Source organism: Esox lucius, chromosome 1 (genome assembly GCF_011004845.1).
Source record: "Esox lucius isolate fEsoLuc1 chromosome 1, fEsoLuc1.pri, whole genome shotgun sequence".
Lineage (NCBI taxonomy): Eukaryota > Metazoa > Chordata > Actinopteri > Esociformes > Esocidae > Esox > Esox lucius.
The window spans coordinates 7,278,440-7,302,241 of NC_047569.1; the positions used below are offsets into that span (position 1 = coordinate 7,278,440).

The 23,802-nt window shown below is 39.8% G+C and overlaps 1 protein-coding gene across 2 annotated transcripts in view; it reads left to right on the forward strand.

Annotated features, from left to right (window-relative positions):
• kcnab1a (potassium voltage-gated channel, shaker-related subfamily, beta member 1 a) overlaps positions 1 to 23,802 on the forward strand; it is a 169,583-nt gene that overhangs the window by 13,963 nt on the left and 131,818 nt on the right. The gene's annotated exons all lie outside the window — the stretch shown is intronic.

A 23,802-nucleotide genomic window follows, 5' to 3' on the forward strand; every position in this document is an offset into this window, starting at 1 on the left:
ACAATGAGTATTTCATTCCACTAAATAAAGAGATAAAGAGGCGAATCGCAGTGAACGTGTTATGGAGTGTCACAAAGAAATGGACAGTACAGATGCCACATATAACTGAGGCAATATACAAGGGCATATGGTGCCTAATTATATCACAAGCATTATATAGGAGCAATAGAAAGGTCAAGAAAGACACAACGTTTTTGAAAAAGCGTTGAAAGGGGGACTGCTGCTGCGTCTAGACAACATGTTAAAGAAAGCATGTAAGGTCTAATTCCTCATTATGACCCTGGGGTGTAGAGTTTTTAAATAGAAGACCCGTCGGGCTTCGAGCTGGAGGAGGCACTCAACCATGTCACTGCATCTGCGGCTTGAGAAAACATGGTCATTGGCACAGAAGCAAAGATCATTAACAGTGTGATTGGCTTCACGATAATGTGTAGCCATTGGTGATTTGAAGTCCTTTCTGCCGAGTACATAATCCTAGTTGTCTCCTCGTAAAGCCAGTTATTTGCAAGCCATGTAGACTTGCTAGTAGGTATAATATACAGTCTTGGATCCACAGGTGTTGAATCTATCAAATTCCTTTTTCCTGACAAAAGGATCAGCGGTGTTGATCGTTTTAATAACTTTAATAGCTCCACAGATGTAGCAGTGGAGGAAACCATGTGCACCACCCAGATGCGTACAATCGTGAGAAGATGAGTAGGAATTGCATTTACATTAACGAGTGGTCATAAATAGCTAATATCTGATAAAACTGTCCTCCACACCTCCAGTCTTGTAAAATATGTCCTCTACGTTTAAAATATTTGAAGGTAACTATTTTTTGTTTCATTAAAATGTTATTTCTGAGTTTGGCTGGGTATCCCTCTAAACACATTTTGACAACTGCTGATGTAAAGGTTTAAACCCCTCCCATCATAAAAGGTTTTTGTTTTAACTTTATTAACATATATTTGTATATTAGGATGTAGTTTAGTCTATACTGATACTTTTCAACCAGATTTAACGTCTGTTTGGACTGAAACCTCATCAATTGTGATACTGTCATTGAACTGTTATTGTAAAGCCAGCTGGGTTCCAGCTGGTTATTGGATTCCACTGTTGTAGGCCTTTGCCTGTACATTTTTATGGCATTGAGGGGTCTGCAAGTGTTGTGGTCATGTGTGGCTTGCTGTTGAGTTCAGCACTAGCAAGCAAAAACATGGTAATTTCAAATTTCCAGCTTAGGTTAAGTTTTAGGGCAAAACACACATCTGGGTTTAGTGCTAGAATTAGTTTTTTGTTTTTGGTTAAGACATTAAGGGCAGTGGTTAAAGGGGTGGGAGGGGTTCATTAGGGTCACAAATATGTTTTAAGCTCTACTTATTCCAACTCCTATTCATGAATCTGCAACCCAATAATGTTAGTTTTTTGCCATGCATCTGATTTAGGGTTGCGCTTGAGATTTAGGCAACCTTTATCCCCAGCTACATGTCCTTCTACATAGAGTAGAACAACATTTTATTTTTTTAAATAAACACTTCATAATCTCGGTTTCTCATCAGATTTTGTTGTAGGCATAATTCTCATAACCAAAGGTGCCGGGGCTCAGCTCCACCTGGCTCTTGTTTGGACCATTATCCAGCCCTGATTACAGCTTAATTTGAAATGTTAAGGGTAGTTTAAGTTTAGAAGCATTAAGGTTAGGTTGGTGAAGATCAGGTTAGGGTTAGATTTTGGGCTAGAGGATAGGGAACATGGATTTTTGGGTTTTTCCGTCCCCACAAAGATAGAAACACAAATGTGTAACAGTGTTGATGGGGACAAATAATCTTTGCCAGTAAAATTCAACAAGGACAATTTCATCTTATGGTGACATTTTGCAATTCCATATGTGATAAAAAGGCTAAAGGTTCAGGCTTATTGGTATGGTTTAGGTAAAATCTTGAAAGGGGAGTGTTTTTGGCTGAAAAAGTAGTGGGTTGGATTTGAACCCATGCTTTGGTAGTACATGTTTCAACCATTGGACCACCAAAGATGTGATTGGGAATAAGTTTATTGGTCTCCACAGGGATAGTGTGTGAACTTCTACTTTGGGAATCTGCGTATCCTGGTTTTTATGCATCCCCATGGTAACCCTACAGAACAGCTGTCAACGTCCTTTTCCAGGTCAGTGAGTATTAGTCATCGAAATGCCCCAAGGACCCTAGTACAGGCTTTGTATGCATTTGTGTGTTCTGGACTTGCTTTTATGTTTTCAACACAAGCACTTTGTGACTGTCAATACATACTTTCTTCTCGTGGATGTTGAGATTGACTCAGACGGTTCCAACAGTCAAGGCAAATCTTGACCTTAGAACTAGGTCATCTGTGTGGCTGAGCACTATATTAGCCAACTGGCTTAAGGTCTACACATTATATCCATGGTACATTGTTTAATCAACCTAATGTAATCAACTTTGGCCCACTGACAAAACTGCAGCAGCAGAAGTAGGGCATGTTTTTTGTTTTCATTCTGCCGTTCAGTGGCAAATCTGTCATTTCACCAGCGCTCGAGGTTTTATGTTGCCATGCCGTTATCAATTTTAGCTTTTTAATGGGTTTCAATTGTTATTATTCTGAATAGTTCATTAGTTTAGAATTCAACTTTCTGAATGAAATAAAAGAAAACGAATACCTAGCACAGGAGTTGAACATGCCCTTGGATCCAAAGTTTGCAGATTGAAGCCTACAAGGTAATGGGAACGTCTGCCCTCAGCGGATGGCAGATGTTAAGCATTTTGCTAGGTCTAAACATAATTTGGTAACTGCAAAATCACAATGTCCTGGCATGCCAGCATGGTCCCAAATGTGTTTTTATTTTTAGTGTCCTGACTCCTTAGTGATATTTGATATGATTGGGTGTATGTCTCTCTGTGTTGAGCAGAGGCAGTTTAGAGGATAGTCCAGATGATTGACAGATGATGCAGTTTAACCTTGTACAGAAGGCTGTGTGAAGGTCAAAAATGTAGTGACCTGTTTTATACACAATTATCCATCTCCCTCTCTCACCCCAACTCACCCTCTTTCAACCTTTGTCTTTTCCCTTCTTTTTTTCTCTCCCACTGATTTTTTTGTGACACTTCCCTCATCCAGAGTAGTACTTCAGAACAACCTGACCCTACCGCATAACCCACCAGGGCCCATGGACCTCGTTAACCCAGTGCATTGTGGGAGCTGTTCTTCCCCATAGGCACAACTGACAGATCCCAGATGCACTGAAGGCATTCAGGAAATAATGCCTGCATCAGCATTCAATAGCAGAAGCAGAGATATTTGCAGTCTGCCTATTCACGGAAATATAAGCCAGAAAATCAAGCAGAGTCCATTTAACAAGCTTGAATTACAACAGTACAGTTGCTAGTCAAAGAGTAGTGCATAAACAATTGACAAATTCTCTCAGAAGCAGCAGATGGTAAAAAGTCTGAACCAAAGTAAAAAAATCTACTTTACAGCTATGCTCATGGGCATGAAACAGCACAGCTTAGCAAAATTCTAACTTGTAGCTGACCTTGGCAGCTGGCAAGGTTTTTACACCTGCAAGCCAAATACGTGTCACTAGATTTACTTATCTTGTTGAGAAGATCCTCCATTTAAGTTATTTCAGGTAAGAATTCCTTAAGGGGAAAAATTCCCTTGCATAAGCCATTAGCAAGCTTACAAGCTAACTCTATAAAACAATCAGACTTGATGATGCCAACAAAACATAATATCTTACAAAAAAACTTGTACCAACTGTAAAGGATGGAGTGTGCGGCATTATGGTTTCAGGCTGCTTTGCTGCCTCAGGGCCTGGCCAAGTTGTCATCGCTTAGTCAACCATGAATTCCATGTTGTACCAGAGAATTCCTGAGGACAGTGTGGGGCCATCTGTAAAAAAAAACAATGATAAACCGAACATGGTTGTGTCTTGCAAAAGGATAATTATCTAAAACAGAAGCAAATCTACAACAGCATGGTTCAAAAAGAGAACATGGAGGGTTATGGCATGGTGAGTCCAAGCCCAAATTGTAATTTTAAGGAAATGCTGTGTGAGGGGCCATGCATGCAGAAAAGCCCTTAAACACAACAATTGAAGCAGCATTGTAAAGGAGAGTGGGCAAAACATCCCCTAAGTCAATGTAAAGGAATGATAGAAAGTTACAAGGAACAGCTACAAGTTATTCCAGCCAAAAGGGGGAACATCAGCGATTAAACCTAGAGGGGTCCTTTATTTTGCACATGAAATTGCGTTTCTGTTGATTTTAAGTGATCAGATGATTGCATAGTATAATCTTTCAGTGTCATGTGTTGAATAAGTTTACCTATCTGCCATTAGAGTGAAAAGTTAAGATTACCATATGTCCATATGTTCAATGAAGATTATATTATGTAAAGAAAAAACAAACCCAGAAAGCCAGTGATGTTAAAGGGAAGGCAAGGAGCACAGTCCCAGTAATGCAAAGATGTACATCAAGTCTAACAATCAGACCTGTCAAACCAAGCGATGACATTACATCCCTAAGTGCTTCCTATTTACGGCTCTGCAGCCAGTGCCTTAGCATTGTACCTTACCATTTAGAAGAGTTGTAGCTTCCTCAATGCTGTGTTAAACCTCTTGAGAAATGTTTTATGCCATTCTACTTCCTCACAACATTGTAGCGTCAAGTCTCGCTTAAAAGCCAAGCTGGATAAGCTGAGCTTTTTGCGTTCAATTAATATATTCTGCAATGTGGATTTCCCACCCACAGGCTGTAGATGCCTTGAATGCTAGTCCATGATTCAGTGCAACAGCCTGCTGTTGCTTTGACAAACAAATGGACCCCACATTCGTTAATACTGAATGTGGTTGCAAATTCACTTTTTAAGAATGAAGAATAAGCAAAGCTACAATAAACTCAGTTTGGGTTAAGTTCAACAACAGCTTGACCACATCCATGAAGTTTGAGCTCTCAGGACCCACGGCAGACATAGCTTCCATTAGTTTACTTTTTGCTTGGCTTGGTGATGATATTTCCCCCAGAACAGCATCCTAAGAGCAAATAAATTGATTAGACTCCCTTGTCTCCATCATGCTGACCCACTTTGCTAGCAACTACATATTTTTGCAGTTTTGCTCATTGAACTGTTGTTTGCTTGATGTTTGCTTGTGCCCTCCTGCCTGATTTTTCATTGGCCGTCACATCTCAGTTTGTCAATGCCACCATATGTACAGCAGACAGGTTTCACACCAGTGTGGGGATCAGTAACTTGCTGGATGCAGTAACTTGTTAGGAAGGTCATGAAGGCACAGGGATCTTTGTGAGTCATGTTTACAATGGCTGTGCCGCTGCTTCATTAAGCCTATGGCCTCCAGTCTCACGTCTGCGCCATACAGAGAGCTTTTCTCCATGTTAACACTTGAATAAAAATTACCCTCACCCAGTGTGTTGTTGGTTGCCTAAAGAAAATAATCACATTGAAAAACTCCTCTTTTGTATTGTCAGATGACCTAGCATTTAAAATGAAGGTTGGTGATTAAAGCAATGCACATGTTTAATTTTGCAATATTTTCCATATATCCCAGAGTTTCCCAGACATCATACTAGCCCCGTCGTAGCATTGAAAAGTATAGCCAATACTAGGGTCTAGTTGAGTATTTTGTTCCAACTACTTTAGCACAATGTCCAGTGTGACAATTTTACTCTTAAGAGCTATAATTTTTTTCTGAATGTAAGGTGATGTACTGTATATGTAGAATGAAAAGGAATTGTGCTTATTGCTTTTATAAGTTTCTTGTCATTTCTCTACAGTAAAATGTTACTTCTTCCTCCCAACATCAATTGCTTCCAGACTCCCTTGCAAAGGAAGCTCATTCACAGTAATAATTTCCACAATAACTACCACTCTGGACACACAGCGATCGATTCTGTCATAGTTACTCTGTATTCATTAATGGAAGTATCTTTCACACAGTGCTTTGTGTTTGTTTGGTTTTCCATAAATGCATGCAGTTCCAAACATTCTCATCATCTTTATACCAAGGACTAAAAAGGGCAAATTTCTCCCACTGAAAATGTGACTTGGGTATGGGTCAAGACCAATCTGCAGCTGGTGTGAGATGGGTGCAGTTGGTGGAGTTTTACCCTTGTATTAACAATACTTAGCTATGGCTGTTCTTCATACTGTTGGTCAACTAATAGCCGACAAGCCTTTTTTAAAATCATAATAACAATTTCTTATGAAGCAAGAACTGCTTTGTTATGTATCATCGCAGGGCTTTTTGACCTCTTTCCTACTGGCTAAAGAAGTGTTCAACTAGAACTTCCCAAAATGTGGTTGGAAGTATTGGGGAATAAGATTACTGAGATGCGAGCCTGACATCGCTCTCATAAACTAAGAAAAACTAGGCAAGTCTAGAGTAGTTCAGGCAGGCCATGGGTAAAAGTGACGGTGGTGATCCATAGAGGGGGCTTTTAAGAGCAGCTATTTATTTACTTAAGTTCAATTTGCCAGATATCTAAGTATGTTAGTTCTGATGCAGTCAATATGGGCATGTACTTAGTCCTACAACTCCTTGATAATGCAGAACCAAATTGAATAGCTTAACATAGGGTTAGACATTACATCATAATTAAACAAGAAACCAAGCAAGCCTAGTTCAGCCAGCCCGCAATAGAAAGCGTTGCCATCCTCTTGACTACTCCTAACTTTTCCCAGATTTAGGAGCTGGTTTTAGCGCTAAAACGCTTTGCTTAATACTCTCAGACCAAAAATGTAGAAGTCCTAAAATTAGGAGTGACACGCCCATTTTTTGTGAGTTTCTCATTAATCAGCAAGTTAGGAGCTTCTGTACTTTAAGCCTTAAGATGTTGTGTGAATAAGGCCCCAGGAGTTGTAAGCTGTAGCCTCCAGTGGAAGTGAACTGCGACAACATGGGTTTAAATCAGGCCTACTGCTCTTTTATCAAAAACTCTCCTACTCTACATTCCCCCACTTTTCATTCCAATAAAGTATAAGAAATGCCTGAAAAAAATGTATTAATAGAAATTTACTGCTAAAGTGTATAGAAACACATTGAGAAACATACATGGCTGAACAAGAAAAAATAAATAATCACATGCAATTGCTGTTCATCACATATAAACCTAGCATAACAACTGTGTTTTTTGACCGAACACATCCAATCTAAACTAAGCCAGCCACATTTTTTCCAAAAGGGAAGCTTACCCGATTTAGCGTACCATACTAAATGCACTGTCCATTTAATTATCATTTAAAAACTATCCACTGCAGCAACATCACGTTTTATTGAAGCAGCAGCTGCCCTATTTTGTCCCCAGTCAAAGTATGATGGTGACAGCTTAGTTGCGCAACATCTTCAAAATGTAGCAATTAGTGTTTAGGTGTATAACATAGTTTAGAAATAGTGTGGTGGGAGATTATTGAATGGTAGATTGACAAATTGTTCCACCAGACCTTCTGTGTAAGTGTTTAGTAAAGAGTTTAAAGATATATCTTAAAGATATATCAATGAAGAACACATACATTTTTTTAAATATTAGACTGTTACATCACCAACTATGGTCTGATAATTATGAAGCTCGTGTTTTTTACAAAACTGATGACGTTTTTGATAGTTCAGTGAGTCAAACTGAAAAAATTTCATAGCTCGAACCTTCATAGCTCCAAACTATTTTTGTATTATTTTGTATTTTTGTCAACATTGGAAAAAATCTAGTTTCAATGTTGCTCAGTCTATAAAATTCACAGCCTAAATCAATGACACTATACAGTGGGGAGAACAAGTATTTAATACACTGCCGATTTTGCAGGTTTTCCTATTTACAAAGCATGTAGAGGTCTGTCATTTTTATCATATGTACACTTAAACTGTGAGAGACGGAATCTAAAATCCAGAAAATCACAGTGTATGATTTTTAAGTAATCAATTTGCATTTTATTGCATGACATAAGTATTTGATCACCTCACAGACATGAATTCCGGCTCTCACAGACCTGTTAGTTTTTCTTTAAGAAGTCCTCCTGTTCTCCACTCATTACCTGTATTAACTGCAGCTGTTTGAACTCGTTACCTGTACCTGCGCCTGTCCACACACTCAATCAAACAGACTCCAACCTCTCCACAATGGCCAAGACCAGAGAGCTGTGTAAGGACATCAGGGATAAAATTGTAGTCCTGCACAAGGCTGGGATGGGCTACAGGACAATAGGCAAACAGCTTGGTGAGAAGGCAACAACTGTTGGCGCAGTTATTAGAAAATGGAAGAAGTTCAAGATGGCGGTCAATCTCCCTCGGTTTGGGGCTCCATGCAAGATCTCACCTCGTGGGGCATCAATGATCATGAAGAAGGATCAGCCCAGAACTACACGGCAGGACCTGGTCAATGACCTGAAGAGAGCTGGGACCACAGTCTCAAAGAAAACCGTTAGTAACACACTACACCCTCGTGGATTAAAATCCTGCAGCACACGCAATGTCCCCCTGCTCAAGCCAGCCCGTCTGAAGTTTGCCAATGACATTCTGGATGATCCAGAGGAAGAATGGGAGCAAGTCATGTGGTCTGATGACACAAAAACTTAGCTTTTTGGTCTAAACTCCACTCGCCGTGTTTGGAGGAAGAAGAAAGATGAGTACAACCCCAAGGACACCATCCCAACCGTGAAGCATGGAGGTGGAAACATCATTCGTTGGGGATGCTTTTCTGCAAAGGGGACAGGACGACTCCACCGTATTGAGGGGAGGATGGATGGGGCCATGTATCTCAAGATCTTGGCCAACAACCTCCTTCCCTCAGTAAGAGCATTGAAGATGGGTCGTGGCTGGGTCTTCCAGCATGACAACGACCCAAAACACACAGCCAGGGCAACTAAGGAGTGGCTCCGTAAGAAACATCTCAAGGTCCTGGAGTGGCCTAGCCCGATAGAAAATCTTTGGAGAGAGTCCGTATTTCCCAGCAACAGCCCCGAAACCTGAAGGATCTGGAGAAGGTCTGTATGGAGGAATGGGCCAAAATCCCTGCTGCAGTGAGTGCAAACCTGGTCAAGAACTACAGGAAACTTATGATATCTGTAATGGCAAACAAAGGTTTCTGTACCAAATATTAAGTTCTGCTTTTCTGATGTATCAAATACTTATGTAATACAATAAAATGCTAATTAATTACTTAAAAATCATACAATGTGATTTTCTGGATTTTTTTTAAAAATCTGTCACTCACAGTTGAAGAGTACCTATGATAAAAATGTCTACATGCTTTGTAAGTAGGAAAACCTGCAAAATCGGCAGTGTATCAAATACTTGTTCTCCCTTCTGTAGTTGTCTTTCAACACTGTACCTTCAGACTAGGTGACTTGCTTGCTTAAGTGATGTTTGTGTTTTCCACCTCTCCTCAAACGGTGTCAAAACACTTCATTTTCAAGTGCCATCGTTTTTTTACATGTGATTGACTGAAACTAGAGGATTCAGAACAAGTTGAAAAACTGAAACAGCAAATCTTTCGCATGCAGAACAAGGGGGAGAGACAGATGACATTGGATCTTAGTGAAGCTGTAGTGTGTTGTAACCAATCACCTAAGCCACGCAAAGTGAAACAAACAACGTAAACGCGCCACACTAAAAGTGCCAAAAAGCTAATATCTTATTAATCTCGGAAAACAAATGAATATTTAAACACGTAGCAGCAGGTGTCCCCAATAAATAGTTAATTGACCATGCTATCTGAGAGGGGTGTCCAACAGTGTGTGAGTGTGTACACATTCATACAAGTGACTTTGGATAGTGTATTATATATAAATATTTCATTCTATGTTTGTGTGTGAATGTGGGTGTGAGCACATGCGCTTGTATACACCAACATTTCCAAGACAATGCTTATATGGGCTGATGCCAACATGTGCTGCCAACTTGAAGGACAGTGTATATAGTTTGCCAGACAGTTTAAAGAATTTATGACTTCAGCAGTGATGTGTTGATCATTGTTCCTGTTCTAAGCCTTCTAAAGCTGACCGCTGTTGGGTTGTGTTAGGCTGTAATGAGCTTTACAGACAGGTTCTAAGCCAAGCTACCATGTCACATTTGGCTGCTACTCACAGTTTGAATAAATCACTTCAAACTTGAGAGGAATTATTTTGGCTGTTATAGCAAGGTTAAACTAACTTGCTGTAGTGTGAAATAAAACACTTACAGTGGGTAAAAGCATCTACTCTCCACTACCAGATACAAGTACAACATAAAGGTATAGTTCAACTTAAAACATATTTGGATGAATTTCCCCTTACCTGGTGTTGTCTAAAGGCCCATGGTGTCAGATTTCACAATAAGCCATTCTTTACATTTCGCCAAGCTTGGAGTTAGCTTCATTAACTTTATTGAAATTCATGAAATGAAATCGTCATACCCAATAAGCAAAAGCTGCATTGCATGTAGAAACTAGCCACTCTAACTTCAAACTAAATAAAAAAATCTGTCATGATAGCAGAGATTTTTGATTTGTTACTGCCAAACCTGCCGCTGGAATTCGCTGGCACTATTTCCCCACAGGAAGCAAATACTGTTGTTAGTAGGCTATTGTCTTCATTGAAGTGCAGAATTGTAGATATGTGGTTTAGGGAATACTGGGTATCCACACATACAGTACAAACATTTTACGGAAATGCATGGGGGAAAGGTTATATATAATATTTTCATGTTATTGTCACTGAACTACAGCTTTACAACTGGAAATGTATTTTACTAGTACCACTGATTTCTGCATAGAATTTCACCCAAATATGATTTTAGGCAGAACTATCCCTGTTATAAGTCAGTATTATAACTGACATTCTTTCTATAAATTCTACTATATCATGTCGCTATTCAGCGGATGGAAATAATTTATATTTCACTCACAAATATATCATGAAATAAACTTACTTTACTGTGGGGAAACCAATCACACAATTCCACTTCTGAAGTGTATGTATGGTTTATATGCTGAATGAATGTGTATTTGTATATTTCACATAGTGTCCTTTTTAAAAAATTAATTGTAAAGTGAACACCCATGGCTGTTTTATTAGCAAAAGAGGTAATTGATTTATTTCCTTCTGAAGGCCTGTGGCTTTTTGTTTCTAGTCTAATGTCCTCTTTAAAACTATACTATATTAAATTATTATTAATATAATAAGTAAAATACAGAAGGTGTCAAATTTCTTTGGATGGTGTAGTTGGACGCTATTACAGTTTTAACACAGGCATGTGGTCAGGATATGAACATTGATAATGGAGACTTCCAAAAAACTTACATTTTCGGCATTTAAGTAATAGTACAATGCATCTTAATAATTGGATTAGTTTTGGAAAATGTGTGTTTGTGTATTTAAATGTGTGTTACTGTATTCATGCTAAACTTTGTTTAGCATGATATCAATCTATCTGTTTTTTTTGTTGTTGCTTAGTTCTTGATCTTTAGTCTTGGCTACGAATACCTAGCCTTGGGGGAATACATGGCTGATATGCACGTGAAACTGAGTTGTTAGACAAGCATACAAAACATTTTTATTTACTCTTTTATTGTTACACAAAAAAAGTGAATTCCAACATGCATAACGGTATCTAGAATTTGCTATATCTCCTATGGGAAGCTCTGTCCGTCTTGCAGCACTAGGCTAGGACAAAACATCTTTGAGAATCGCTTATAATTATTTAAAAGCCTGAAAGTTATTATTGTGAAGACAAATCTTGCAACAAATAAGAAGAAACTGTACACCAAACATTTAAACCTTATTGAAATTCACCTCAAAATCTTTTTTTAGTAGGTTCAGAGATTTGTGAAATGGTAAACCCTGTTAACAAGTAGCCATTAGTTTTTTCCTGTTGAAAAAACATAGCTTTTTAGCAGATGGGAGTGAATAAACTAACATTCAATCAGAATTTAAAACAATGAATAAATATGAAACAGCATATTATTGTTATAGGCTACACCAGTAAGTAATACATCTGATTATTTCTCATGGAGATGTGGGAATCTAGAAAATGTTGCTATATGTTTTACAGAAAGTTACAGAAATGACAGCTAGTTCTTCTAGCAATGAAAAATCACTCTTCTGAACTTTTACTATGCTGTTACGGCCCTCTTGTGAATGGGAGTGAGGTTGTCAAGAGTATTACCAAGAGTTACCAAACCAAATGTAATATTGGGGTATTACCAAAAGATACCAAACCAAATTTAATATTGGGGTATTACCAAGAGTTACAAAATGTAATATTGGATTATGTATAAAAATGTCAGGGGAGGAGGATGAGCTCAGGACAGGTGAGGGAACATTGCATTGGACCAGTCCTTGTCCAAGTTATTTATCAACAGATTAATCCACATAATTGATTGGTTTCCTAAGTATCCATCAATGATGGCATCTGTATAACACTGATGTAAGCTTGTCCATTTGTCGTGTGTTGTATATGCTAATGGGTGTTCTTAATGCAATTAGTGTCCTGATACAAATCCAGGTCATTTCTTGGCTAAAGCATTGCACAAACCTGTGGAATCTCTGGAGTCGGTTGGGTTCATATCAGTCAAAAGGCATTGAGAGGGATGAACCACATATAGCTTACCATTTCTTCCATGATAGGGGATCTTAAACATCAGCATCTCCAACTGTCTCTCTCTTTCTCTCTGCTCTTCATGTCTGTCAGTCTGTGTGTATTATTAATGGGGGTCTATTAGCAGTAGTTTAAGAGGTGTTCTCCAATGCCTTCCTCACAGGGAGGTCAGTCAAGGAGAATCTCCCTGGAGAATGGGCATAGTAGGAAATGACCCTCTCCTGCTAGTTATCCAACCAAGGTAAAACTGAAAAATGAAATTAACCTTTAATTCACCTGCAAAATGTATTTAGCCAGCAATAGAAATTGCACTGGGGTTTTTGTATAATGCTATGAGTATATCACACCTCACAAGTTTTCACACCTTTGTCCCCATCCTCCCAAAACAAAGAATGCCCACAGAGACTTGTTAACAGATCTTTTAGTAACAAGTGGAAACATCAGGGGTGGCAGCGTTTTCTACCATTGCGATGAAAAGTGTCTGTTTTCGCTTTGACCACCAGGGGGGGCCCCGGCACTGTTGTTAATTACGCTTATGGATGGAAGGCCACTCATATGTGGATATGATAAGCCAAGCCAGCTAACATTACTAAAGTGTGTGAGCTTGTCTGTTTGCCTGCTTCGTGCATGGGCATGTGTATGTGAGCATCCAAGTGTGTGAGTGCCATGTGTCTGTCATCTGACAGGATATTTGAATAATGATGCTATTAGCTTTCCTCCAGGGAAAGGTCTACTTTAAGACTGTTGAAGACACAACCCACACATTATAGTGTACACATGAGCTGCTCAGCCAGTCAATCAGGGCTGGTTACTCAAGGTTTTTCACATAAACACTTTTTCTGATATTATGAGTGATGTGACTCCCAAATCATTTTCAATATTTTTTCTTCCTCTTCTGCAAGCAGGAAAGCGCATTGGAATACTTCACTCATAATCTTATGGATTAGTGACCTAGGGGGTCCATCGATCATATGTGGTGCACATATGCTGTTGGGCCTACTGCTCATATGTTCAATCTGGCCTACTAATGTTTTAGCACACCTCTATTTTTCACACAATCTCTCTAATAATACAAGGATTATACACTTTGCAAAACTCTTATTAAGCAAGATTTGTTGATGAATCGGGAGTTTTTGCTACTCTATCCATCCCTGACTCTAGCCCCGCCACCCACCCCCAACCCCCGGGAAGCAGAGGTTTTTGCTGTCTTCGCAGATATGCATCGGCCCCCAATTAAAGACACAATAGCATTGATCTGGAGAACACCAAGATGATTCAAATGTAGCATGTATCAGTCAGTGAATTGATGCAAACACCACAAATTTCCGGTTTATAAATGTTACTGTTTAGATAACTTTCTGCTTATTGAAAATAACCCAAATATGTTTAGACATTTTTTTTAACAACACATTATCTTGTTAAATGTAGAACTTAGCATGTACTGTACCTCTTTTGACAGTTATTGATCTACAAGTTATTTTGTATGACAAATAACCCAAGCCAACATCAGTGTAAACTGCACCCTGGCTCCAGCTTTGCACACTGACCAAATATGGCCTAGGCTTCTTGCTGCTTGAGAAGGGGTGGAAAAACAAAATTGTGTTATATAGTGCAATGCACATTTATTGAAACCCCTGAACAAGTCTCCTATTTTATGGAATTACAAATGGTACATTGTAATTTATTAACTTTTTTTTTTTAAACACAAACAACTCAAAATCCATCTTTATATAGTGACAGAGAAATTATTGTTTGGTTTATTTTGTGAAAGTTTACACAGATAGAAGAAACGTCCCTAATGAGGACACACTTGTCTTAACACCAGCCTCCATCCGTGAACCAATATTGTTGTGGTAACAATTTCTGAATAAAGACAACCCTGTTGAAGCACTGGTCAGGGTGTAAAGAAAAATTAAGACTAAAGAGTCTTTTACAGAAATTAGAGATCAAGTAAAACAAATGCACATATTAGGGGGAAACATCTGAATAATATCCAAGTATTTGGATATCCCAGTGTGCACAGTTGGATCAATAATAGAGAAAGTGTAAGATGCATCACACCACCCAGCCACTGACAAGAAAAGGATTTCCCTTGAAACAGCATTCCAACATGAAGGGGACATTTGATAGAATAGAGCCAACATTCACTCTGTAGGAGCTAGAGAGTTCAGTGGCCAGTAGTGGAGTAACGGTGTACCGGTCAACTATATGAACATTAATAATGAACTGAATATGAATATGAACTCTGCATAAAACAGGCCTGTATTTTTTAGGATGACAGGAACCACCTGAAAGCATGAGAGTGACCCAGCAGCGATGTGAAAAAAGTATTTTTTTTGTCTACATCTCAAACACTATGTATGACACAAACCTAGCATTACCCATGCCTCAGGATTCAACATCCCTACAGTGAAGTATGGTGGCAGTGTCATGCTGTGGGGATACTCATTATCAGCAGGATATGGGGATCATGTTAAAAAGGAAGAATGGAGCAAGGAAAATACAGGGAAATACTGCAAAAAAACATCCTTCAATGCTAAAACAAATTCATGTTTTAGCAATAAAACAATTTCAAGTCACATTGGAGTTGCGCAAGAACAAAAAGGTGAGTGTCAATCTGGAGCAAATCTACCAAGAATACTGAGGCAAAAGCGTTCAGACAAAGTGCAAAGCTGGTGCATACCAAAAGACTTAAAGCTGTTATTGCAGTGACAGGTGGCTCTACCAAGTATTAATGTTTGGGGGTTAAATAGCAACATATTATTATTATTATACATTTTTTTACAAATACTTCTAAATATTTTTTTCCCCAATATTATTATTTATTTAGGGCTAAATATTCCCAGATTTTCATAAAACAGCCATAAATGTGGTGTCTTGTTACAGCATCACAAAATGTTCTGTGAGGCTATGTTCATTTAGCTTGTTCAGTGAAGCTGCAGTTGGAGGGGTACACTCTAGGCTTAACCCAACTCTTCCACTTGTGGGCCTCAAAAATCATCCTGTATTTAGACCTTTTAAATGTGACCCCCCCTTTCTGTAAAGGTGCAGAAAACAACCTGTGTGTAAGAAACCTCATAACAATTACGTGGCTTATAGAATCTGTAAGCTATCCATAAACATGCAAATTTTTCCGAAGAGGGCTCTTTTGAAAGCTACCACCTCCCATTAGAAAAATCCTAATTGTCCCCATTATCCTTACTGAGGGATTGTTTAAAAGAAGCACATCCTGTTGTTAAAAATGGCTACGAAAGAGAGCACACTAGCATAGCCTGAGGTCTCATTCCCTTCATCGGGGAGACAAGAGTAGTTAATGTAGGGTATAATGTGTCAGAATGGGAGGGCAGGACATCCGGTTTGTAGGGTGGGACTTCCTGTATGACGTATGTTAGGGTGGGACTTCCTGTATGACGTGTGTACGGGCGGGACTTCTGGAGTGACATATGCATGTCTGGTGACTTTGTGATTTATGATTACATTGATGTGTCAGTGTTTGATGTTTTACAACGCCTGATGAGCAAAACAGACTTGTGTTATAACAGGTGGTTGTGTTTGATGATTAACAAATGGGCCTTAGGGTTCCGGAATGTTAATTAACAAATGGGACAATAAATAAGTGTTGTGTCAGTGGTAAGTTGTTTAGTGTTCAACAAAAGGGTGCCAGGGTTCCACTGCCATGTGGTATAACAGACGTAAACATCAATGTTTTACAATGTGCGTGTAACATGGTGTTTTTCCACAATGAGTTACACATGAGAGACATGCTTTTTGTGTAAGATATAAAGAAGGTGGACTTACAATTTGGAGAGTTTCAGCCCACTTTTCATTTTAACAAGAGATGGGCCTTAAGATGATAACTGCCATGTAGTAAGGGTCCCTTAATAACAAATATTACAAACTGTAGTATATGCAGGTCAAAAATCATCCCGTGTTTGTAGGCCAACACAGCACTACAGAAAACTAACATGGCATGAGCAATGCTAATATTCATGGCCAGGGCCAACCACACATTATGCAAAGGTGGATTGTGTCGCGGTTTGGGTTTTAAAATATTGTTATAAATAAAAACATGGATTTAGGCACATGTGTATATATGAGCAATGCTGAGTTTTGTAATAAAAATGGTTGTTTTAAGTAAGCATTAACTTTTAATTTGCATTATATGGCAAAATGTTACGAAGTTACCCGCCAGGTAGCGTATAAATTTGCATGAACAAAGGCGAATCGTTAACAGGTCAGAATATGTTATTTCAGGTTATTAAAACATTCGTAAAGGCGTCGTTTGAAATTGTACAACGGGGATCAAAGCGAGATTGTTTTCCACACATTGGTAGACATTTTTAATAATAGGCAACGTTGGTTAAAAAAAAAAATACTGTAGTATCTTCATTCTCGTAATGACCAAGTCTTGACATCTGATTTTTATCGCATTTATATATAAGCAGATTAGTTTATCGTTAATATATAAAATTATCGTGGTGAAGAAATTTACCGGTCAATCTACGTTCCTACTCTCACCTATGGTCATGAGGTTTGGGTCATGACCGAAAGGACAAGATCCCAGATACATTCGGCCGAAATGAGCTTTCTCCGCAGGGTGGCCGGGCGATCCCTTAGAGATAGGGTGAGAAGCTCGGTCACCCGGGAGGAGCTCAGAGTAGAGCCGCCGCTCCTCCACATCGAGAGGGGTCAGCTGAGGTGGCTTGGGCATCTGTTTCGGATGCCTCTGGAACGCCTTCCTGGGAAGGTATTCCGGTCCCGTCCCACCGGGAGGAGACCCCGGGGAAGACCTAGGACATGCTGAAGGGACAATGTCTCCCGGCTGGCCTGGGAACACCTCGGTGTCCCCCCGGAAGAGCTGGAGGAAGTGTCTAGGGAGAGGGAAGTCTGGGCATCCCTGCTTAGACAGCTGCCCCCGCGACCCGGCCCCGGATAAGCGGAAGATGATGGATGGATATAAAATTATATGACGCGATGTCTCAGCCACGAAAATAAACGAGAATGGCGTTTCTACCAGACAGGAAGTATCAATATATTTGGTTGTCAACAATCAAAAGAACTAAATAGTTAAGTTTTATCCAGAATTTTAATCATTGCAGCCTGTATAGTTCTAACACAATTTTTATCTAACGTGAAGAACAATGACATGTAACCAATGACAAAGTTAAGAGGCGTGACTTGCTGGAGGCGCCGGCTGCGTTGTAAAGACAGTAATTAAACCCGCAGCATCCACAGAAGTCAGCTGTTGTTTCAAGCGCGGAGTATATCGTTTCTGTTGTAAGTACAAGTTATTTCATTTTAAGTGATTTATTTGAATTGTACTGCAATTACAAACGCTAAGAAACGAGACATTTTAACTTTTTAAGAATGTGTAAATACATTTTAGCTGTCAATGCTAGCATTTTTAGCTGTCTTTCATATTGCCTGTTTGAATCTCTGGTTTAGGTTGAGCGGAATTAAATACCAGCCGTGTTTGGTAAACACATTTTTGGGCCTTCAAATCTTGGTAAGTAGACTTTTGACATTATTGTTAATCAGCTTTAATTACCTGAATACTTAGACCAAGTGAACAGCATCTGTGTCAGTTGGACTGGGCGGTTGTGATCTTACACAACCTGAGCAGATACTTTTTGTGTATCTGTGTAATAATTACAAAAATGTTTAGGCTTGTTCTAAAGTGTTATTAACAATTCTGACTATGCATACAGCTGAACCTTTGTACAACATTCTTTATTCCAACAGATTGAGGACAGCCTGGTGATGACACAGAGTACATCACCATAATGGATTCAGTTATGGACACCCTACCTTGTGGCTGCACAGCATGAGGGGATTTTTGTTTCATTGTTTCTTTCATGCTTGAAAGCTGAAGGTAATACTGTCAACCCATCAAAAACTGCGCTGTATGTAAATGTATGTTTGAGTTAGAATATTTTAACCTGAAGTGTATCGTTGTTTACACGTTAAGCTAGAGAAATGGCGAAAGATAATGCTAACATCAGACCAGACACGGAACAGCCAACAACCTCTACACATAATCAATCGACCACACCCCAAAATATAAATGAACCAAACATTACTTTTGTTACACAGCAATGCACACAATAATCCTCAAATACAAGGCTTGTTAACCGAGCTTAGTAGCCCCCATTTTTCACACGATCTAGTTGACTCTCCTTCGAGCTCTCTGATGCAAACTCAATGCAGTGATGGCGATGTTAGAGTTATACAACGTTGTGTTTGGCAATGTTGAATTACGACAGTTGATACATTTACAAAATACTGGTGAAGTTGGTGATTTTGGCACATTCTACGCAAGTATTATGGCAGGCTTGGATACTTTGATTGTTAGAGCTTCAGACTTTGTACACGGGCCTGGTGATCGTCTGCAGATTGAGTTGATTGGTGAATCTCTAATAGACCCCGTACATGTGACTATGAGAGCGGATGAATATAATGAACACAGGTTTGGTCATTTACTTGAAAGTGTTATGCAGAGTAATGCCGAGATTATGATTGATGAATCACAAGAACTGATGGTACAAATTGTCAAAAACAGTGAGGGTGGTGCCCCGCGACGAAAAGCTCAAACACTGTTGATAGAGCAAATTATCAATAAAAAAAGAAGACATTTATATGTGGCTGTGAATAATGATTCTACATGTTTTTCTGTTTGTTTGATGGGTATGTTGAACCCGCAGTACACATATCCTGAGGCCCTGGTTAGAGGTTGTGAGTTGCATATGGGCGCTGGTTTAGCTTTAGATGATTGTGTGGCATTCACAGATATTGTTCGGTTTGAGGAAATGACAGGGTTTAAAATTGTTGTCTTTCACCGAACACAGGATGGTCACTTTACCAAGTTTCAAAACAGCGAGGACACCCACTCTAGAACTGTCTTTATGTACTTACATGATAACCACTTCTATGGCATCATGAATCTGAAGGGTTTTCTGGGTGTCTTATGTTTGTGACTGGTGCTATACCGGTTTCAACACACAAGGTGATCATGGTTGTTAACATAGCTGTAGTGTCTGTCTTCATGAAGATTGTCATACCCAACCCCGTAACACAAAGCAGTGCCCTGACTGTAAATGGATATGTTATTCTGATTTTTGTTATAGCCAGCATAAACGCTTGAAGCACCACAAAAGTGTGGATCGTTGGGTTAGCAGATGTGACCAGATGAAATATTGTGTTTTATAAAACCCCCCAAGCCCGAGGAACCCAGTGAGCGCTACATATTTTATGATTTCGAGACAATTGCCAATCCAGTGAATGGTGTACACACTGCAAATTTTGTGTGCGCAATAAGCTTTGATAATGAGACGTGGTGTTCAGCCGGAGATGGTTGTGTCGCTGCTTTTTTCCAAAAGTTTAGGCAACCGAAATATAATGACTACACATTTATAGCACACAACTCTAAAGGTTTCGATGGTTACATCTTGATGCAATACCTTGCTAACAATGGTATTGGCACAACACTTATTGCTAATGGTAGCAAGCTCATGATTTTTACAGACAGCACATTCAATCAGAGATACATTGATAGTCATTGCTTCCTACCTATGAAGCTGTCAGCCTTGCCACGTGCTATGGGTTTTAAGGATTCAAAAAAAGGCTACTTTCCTTACAAGTTTAACATCAAGGAGAATGAGAACTATGTTGGCCCCCATCCGGAACCGCATTACTATGGTGTGAATACCATGATGGCTAAAGAAAAAGATGAGTTTTTGCAATGGTATGCAACTGTTTCCACAGACCCCTTTGTCTTGCAGGATGAAATAAAGGCTTACTGCGTGAATGATGTGGTCATCTTGAGAGAAGGTTGTATGCGATACAGACTCGAGTTCCTGGAGTGTGGTGGTGTTGACCCATTCCGGTCAATTATGATTGCTTCGGCTTGCATGAAAGTCTTTTGCAACAGATTCCTCACCAAGGACACCATTGCATTGGTCCCCTCAGACAACTACAACCATTGTCAGAAGACATTCTCAAACAGCTCAATCCAGTGGCTTGAATATGTGGCCTATATAAATACAGCATGTCCTGAACAAGGGTGAAGTGAAAATTGGTGCCGACTGCATTGATGGATATGCAGAACGTGATGGGTTGAGCACGGTCTATGAATTTCTATGTTGTTTTTGGCACGGTCACCCAAAGTGTAATTGTTCAACGAGCATCAATCCAGTGACAAAGATTCAGTACGGGTTGATGCACCAGCAATGGTTGACAAAGCTAGAGGCTTTGAAAGAACAACACAACGTACATGTTCAATACATATGGGAGTGTGAGTGGAATCAGCTTAAAAACACATCCGCAGATGTCAAAGCTTTCTTGAAGACCTTTGATGCTCCAGTGCGCCTTGACACTCGGGATGCTCTTTTTGGCGGTCGTACTAATGCGATTCATCTGAAGTTTACGGCTCGAGAAGGGGAGACTATTCAGTATAACGATGTCTGTAGTCTTTACCCATTCTGCAACAAGTAAAAGAGATTTCAAACTGCTTGACACCTACTTTGGTATTGTTAAGGCTACGGTGTGTTCTTTCCCTTGTGTAGATTATGTACAGAGTCTGAAAACCAGGTAAACGATTGTTCACATACTGATTCAGAAAGATCTTCAACCGGTACCTGGGTTTCTATTGAGTTGATTAAGGCTATTAAGAAAGGTTATTGCATTGTGGAAATATTTGAAGTCTGGGATTTAACTAGGACATCAGATTATCTTTTTGTAGATTAAATGAGAACATTCCTGAAGCACAAGCAGGAAGCTAGCGGCTTCCCGCCATCTGTGGTTGACGATGAGGCTAAAGACCAGTATATCCGTGAATATCATGAAAAGGAAGGTGTGCAGCTTTACAAGGAAAACATTGTTGTAAACAGTGCTAGGCGATCTTTAGCTAAATTGGCAATGAATAGTCTTTGGGGTAAGATGGGTGAGCGGACTAACCTTATGAACACAATGTTAAAGGCAAATCTAGTAGAACTATTAACTTGAACACAAACTACCTCATCTTGTTTTAAAACCCCCGCGACAATCAGCAGATTAGCATTTCAGGCAGACAGATATACTCCAGTCTTTCTTGATTCTTCATGGATAGTTTTAATGATGCAACACATCCGCATTCCTAAGAAAGTTTGATAATGTCTAAACGCATTTGTGGAAATGTACCTCTTTTGAAAATGATATTTAAGGCACCGGCAAGTCAACGAAAAGTTATTTTAGAATCAGCATTCACCGACCTCATTCTATCACTCTGTGAAATAGTGCTTAATCTAAGGCGCGGAAATATACCCTTAACAGAATCGCAGCTCCGAAAAGTAAAGAGGCAAAAAGACAAAATTATATACATGTCTAGAACACTTCAGTCGCAAGGAAAAGAAAAACCTTCAACCAAACTGGAGGTTTTCTACTGTCGTTACTAAGCGTTGCAGTTCCCTTCTTAACCAGTCTAATTGCACCGAGACAGCGTTAAACAACATGGAGCATGCTCAGAAAATTTTTCTGGTGCCACAACATCAGTTAGAAAAACTGCGAGAATCCAAAACGACTAGCACCGATGTAAGACAATCTGTTGAAAATGATTTGGACTCATCGATTCGCAATATACTGTTGAAGCCTGATATGGATTTACATGAGAAAGCTAAAAGATACTCTGCCATTTTACAAAGTTTTTTTTTCCTGTTGTGCGACAGGGGGAGCTTGATAGAAACACACTGACTTTAAGTCTACCCGGGTCTGAGACAGGGTCTGATGTATTAAACGTGACTGAGAATAAGCAAACTGTTGACCGAAATGTTGACCTTGCTGATGAAATTTTGGATAATGTGCCTGCGAGGCGTAGAAAAATTTTGAATATATTCTTAATAGAATGCATCGGTCTAAAGATTTGACTTCATGGAATTCAAATGGTGAATTTGTTTTCAAAGGAGAGATAATCAGGGGCTCGCACCTATTGGATCTTGTTAAAAGTGTGACAGCTACCAATAAAATTGCTGACGATAGAAGACCGTTGGGTTGGGGGGTGTTTTTAGAGGCCATGGCATGTCTCAATATGCCTTTTACAACTATTCCAAATGCGCTTGTAAGACGTAAAATTTATTTGTATAAACAAACGTCTGGCGACACAATGGATGATTTAGCCACATCCCCAGCAACTGTTTTTCAACCAACCAAAGCTTTCTTTGAACCCCCTATCCCGGACCCCACAAAATGGCATCCTTTTTAATCATCATCTTCTTCCGCTTCATCCGGGGCCGGGTCGCGGGGGCAGCAGTCTAAGCAGGGATGCCCAGACTTCCCTCTCCCCAGACACTTCCTCCAGCTCTTCCGGGGGGACACCGAGGCGTTCCCAGGCCAGCCGGGAGACATAGTCCCTCCAGCGTGTCCTAGGTCTTCCCCGGGGTCTCCTCCCGGTGGGACGGGACCGGAACACCTTCCCTGGAAGGCGTTCCGGAGGCATCCGAAACAGATGCCCAAGCCACCTCAGCTGACCCCTCTCGATGTGGAGGAGCAGCGGCTCTACTCCGAGCTCCTCCCGGGTGACCGAGCTTCTCACCCTATCTCTAAGGGAACGCCCAGCCACCCTGCGGAGAAAGCTCATTTCGGCCGCCTGTATCCGGGATCTTGTCCTTTCGGTCATGACCCAAAGCTCATGACCATAGGTGAGAGTAGGAACGTAGATTGACCGGTAAATCGAGAGCTTCGCCTTACGGCTCAGCTCTTTCTTCACCACGACAGACCGATACATCGACCGCATGCTCACTTCAGGTTGGTGGAGAGTGCCTGCCTCAAGTGGAGGAGTTTAAGTATCTAGGGGTCTTGTTCACGAGTGAGGGAAGGATGGAACGGGAGATTGACAGACGGATCGGTGCAGCTTCTGCAGTAATGCGGTCCTTTTTAATGTGTTTTTATTTAATGCTTTTTATTATTTGTGATCAATTGTCAAAGTGTATGTTTTACCTTGAATAAATGTTGTATGAAAAATACTATGTAAATATTGATGTGGTTTTACAAATGGTTTTATTTTTGAATAATAAAGTTGACATACACGTGATTGGCTTTTCTATTTCTTCAACAACCATGGCACAAATTTTACGATTCACAAGATTGAGCATGTTGTATGCAATTAAACATTTGCTTATCACGCTTACTCTGGTACATCTTAGCTACAAACTTGGAGACTAGGACATCATTTTCTCGTAAATCATCAACATAAAAAG